Below are 4,363 nucleotides of genomic sequence, written 5' to 3'. Positions count from 1 at the left end.
TGCCATTCACCACCTATTATATGCAGGCAAACAGGGCGACCCCCACAGCTGCACTCCAGTCAAAGGTCAACCTGGTGACCCTGGCCCCTGAGCTCCAGCCAGAGATCTACGAGGTGGTCTCCCCTTCAGTGCTGAAGCCGGAGGTCAATGTAGTGACCCCGGCTCCAGGACTCCAGCCTGAGACCCATGAAGTGTTCTTCCCTGCATAGCTTCAGCTGGAGGTCAACATGGCAACCTCATCTCCAGTGCCCAGCCTGAGATTCACGAGGTAGTCTCCCCTCTAAAGCTCCAGCATGAGACCTGTGAGTTGGTCTCACCTGCTGAACTCCTGTCAGGTCAACGGGATGACCTCAGCTCCAGAGCCCCAGTTGGAGGTCAATGTGGTGACCTCCTCCACAAAGCTCCAGCCTGAGACCCACGAGAGGGTTTCATCTCCCGAGTACAGGCATGAGGTCAATGGGCTGACCTCCTTCCCAGAGCCCCAGTCAGAGGTCAACATGGCGACCTCCTCCCCAGAGCCCCAGTCAGAGGTCAACATGGTGACCTCCTCCCCAGAGCCCCAGCCAGAGGTCAACATGGCGACCTCCTTCCCAGAGCTCCAGCTTAAGACCGAAGAGACAGTCTTGCCTGCAGAGCTCAAGATAGAGGTCAACGTAGTGACTTCATCCACAGAGCCACAAGAAATTAGACTCAACAAACAGAAACCCACATAAATGTGCTTTTTTTATTTTTCATTGTTAATATTGGACTCTGTTTGGGCATTAAGCTTAGCAAATATTTTCTTCAGACAATGCACTTCTTAGTTGTTAAAACAACATTCACTCCTATACATTCTTATTTTATCAATGAACTGTCAAATTTGGAAAATATTCTTCAATGCAAACTTTTCTAGCATTCTTAGTTGCCTTCAAACAGGATTTTGCCACAGTTAAAACACTTTTTTTTTTGTTATTTGTCGTGGCAAAAATGACAGTTGAAATCCTCATGTTGAAAATTCAAGGACGAAGCCAGTTCATCAAGGATCATATGAACATAATGCCTAAAGGACACATGTTTCAAGAGTGGAGACTTGGTACCAAGTACTTGGTATCTGAATCATCTTTAAAGGAGAAATTGTTTTACCATAATGGGCAAGCAATTTGATCAACGCTTCATTTGGGATGAATGGTGGCACATTTGATAGCGTCACTTTTTTTTGAAGGTGTAGACAAGGGAAGCACGTAAATATACCATTAATCAATGTATCGCTTTGCACTAACTGATTTGCTAAATCAACTGTTTTCACAAATTTAACAGCGCTGATCATGCGGGATGCTGACACAATATTTTCATATCCAATCACTTCTCCCACTGCTAAACTGCATGCCTCCACACCAGCGGCTGAATCTATTTTAACTCCATGACGCCTTGTCAGAGAATTGAAACTCCCGCTGTCTGGGGTAGCCATGCTCCCAACACATGGGAGGAGACGCCTCAGCCAAGCACAACACACACTTCCTAACTTTACAAAAAAATTCCACAAGAAAGAAAACCACAAACTAATAACCAAATAAACAAAAACCAAGAAAGCAAAATAGAGAAAAAGATAGAGAAATACCTCGTACCTCACACATTAGCCACACGTTCACACTCAATGCTCCACCCACTCACCCGGCACATGTGCAGAGAGAGAGAACAGAGTATAATAGAGTAAGAGTGAGAAAAAAGACAAAGTGAGATGGACAAATGCAGGGGCAAAAAAAGAATAGTCTAGAAAGAGAAAACTGGACTGTATTTCAAATTACTACAAGATTTTATATTGTGAAAATCTCCCAATGTGTAGATATTAGATGCACAGGGCTGTAGTGCCCCATATCTACACATTGGGAGATTTTCACAATATAAAATCTTGTAGTAATTTGAAATACAGTCCAGTTTTCTCAGTGGTTAAGACATTGGACTTCTGATCAGAAGGTTGTGAGTTCAAATCCAAGCACAGCCAAGTGGCCACTGTTGGGTCCCTGAGCAAGGCCCTTAACCCTCAACTGTTCAGTTGTATAAATGAGATGACTGTAAGTCGCTCTGGATAAGGGCATCTTCCAAAATGCTGTAAATGTGTTCTAAAACATGCTGGAGAATGTAAATTAATCGTATGTGGGAATAAGTGAGTATTCCCTCCAAATGCCCAGTATTCCCAGGATAGGCTCTGTATCCAGAATAAAGTGCATTTGTTCCAGGATCATTGTTATTAGTGATATCTCTGCTGTTATAATTTGTTATCACTATTGTTATTACTAATATTAGTCTCTTTATCATTGATATTTGTATTGATATGTGCTGGTTTTGTTCATGCTGTTCATAGTGTGTTACTGACGCTTTGTCATCATTATATAATATTTAGTCATGCCAGGATAGATAAGAGATAAGAGGTCTAATTCTGAATCTGAGATATATTTAGACATCAGGAAATGGTTCACTCGACTATGAGGCCGAGGAACATCATTACCTGTAAATGTGAGAGGATATTAATAAACCTGAATATTTAATCCATGATTCACCAGTTTGCTTCTCCGTGTCTGAGCTTCACACCTCAGAGGTTGTGTTCCCAAACCATGCAACGCTGACACCACTGAATATTTCTGGGTTACAGAATTTAAACATAAAAATCATCAAAAATTACTTGACTGATGTCTAGTATACGACTTGCACCACCCGCACAATTCATAATCATGATTGATTATGAGGCGCACAGTGGCTTAGTGGTTAGCACGTTCGCCTCACATCTCCAGGGTCGGGGGCTTCAATTCCCACCGTGGACCTGTGTGTGCGGAGTTTGCATGTTCTCCCCGTGCTGCGGGGGTTTCCTCCGGGTACTCCGGTTTCCTCCCCCAGTCCAAAGACATATGCACTGTAGTCTGATTGGCTTGTCCAAAGTGTCCGTAGTGTATGAATGGGTGTGTGAATGTGTATGTGAGTGTGCCCTGCGATGGATTGGCACCCTGTCCAGGGTGTACCCTGCCTTGTGCCCGATGCTCCCTGGGATAGGCTTCAGGTTTCCCCGTGACCCTCAAAAGGATTAAGCAGTATAGAAGATGGATGGATGGATTGATTAGGAATTGTGGAGACGGTGGTGAGAGAGATGCTCAAGAGTACCAGGGCCTTCATCTCTTTTTAAATAACGCCATCCCCTCATTGTGTTTTGGAGAACACAAAGTGCCAAATGTTAAAATTAATCCTGCATGAGCTTCCTATGGATGAACTCTCATCTATCCTCTGAAAATGATCCTTTAACTGCATCTGTATCTGTACCATATAATGAACATTAGATGTTATTGATGTATAGTTCTTTAATGATGCCTGTAGTATAGACCCCATGATAAAAGTAGTCCAGTGAGAATAATCTTCCTCGAGTTGTTCTGTTTGTTCTGGTGCAGCCTATCATCTATAGATCCTGTTTGAATAACTTTGACAGAGTTATTTAAGTGCAGACTATGGAATAAACCTAGATGATAATGAGGCTGTTTACTACCATATCCCAGCTGCTCGTAATTCTTAATGGGACAACGCATGTGTGAGATGTAAAGTAGCACATAAATCTCTCCCGTTTGCACCAACAGCACCTTCGGGATAATTGGGATAATTCAGTCTTAACGATTTAACTTTGAGAAAACTTCCTTCATACAGTAATTGCCCCATTGGGTGGTCTATTGGGTGAAAATATGTGTTCTTTAAGCAGATCCAAGGTCATTTTATGCTCCTGTTTGAACAGTCTAAACTAGCTCACAGCTCCTGAGGGAATCATCTTTAACCAGGCTTCCTTCCTCATTTTTTGTGCTCATTTTGTTGGACTACTTGTATGAAAGTCTTGATAACATCTCATCAGAAATACAGGCATATAGATAATCAGTGGTTCAGTGAGTAGTCATACAATATGGTGTGCTGTTATGCAAGGAATAACAGACGACAGGTTGTGCTGCTATATGAAAACAATGCAAACCAGGGGGGTGTGATGTATGACTGCGTGCCAGTGGTGTGCCACTCCCTCTCCAAAGTGCATTTGTCACGTAACAGGACTGGAGGCGGATGCAGGTGCAGGTCAAAGTCTTTATAACTTAGCATATAAACAAACACAGGGAGCGTGGTCTCTACTGACTATACAAACTCTGGACATTTAGCTACGACCGCTAGTATGCTACACATTAGCACATACCGTTACACTTCCTTGACTTGACGAACGTAAACCAAATATAATACTGCGCGATGTGCACAGTCACAGGGGGGGTTTAAATAACAAACCTAATTAAACCAAAACATTAACACCTGGGGCAAATCAGAGACTTAATCAGACTTAATGTCCAAGCAGGAAGCAAACAAAAACAAAAGA

Source organism: Ictalurus punctatus, chromosome 12 (genome assembly GCF_001660625.3).
Source record: "Ictalurus punctatus breed USDA103 chromosome 12, Coco_2.0, whole genome shotgun sequence".
NCBI classification, from domain to species: Eukaryota; Metazoa; Chordata; class Actinopteri; order Siluriformes; family Ictaluridae; genus Ictalurus; species Ictalurus punctatus.
The sequence above is the reverse complement of the archived record's forward strand: the minus strand, read 5'-3'. Positions refer to the sequence as shown.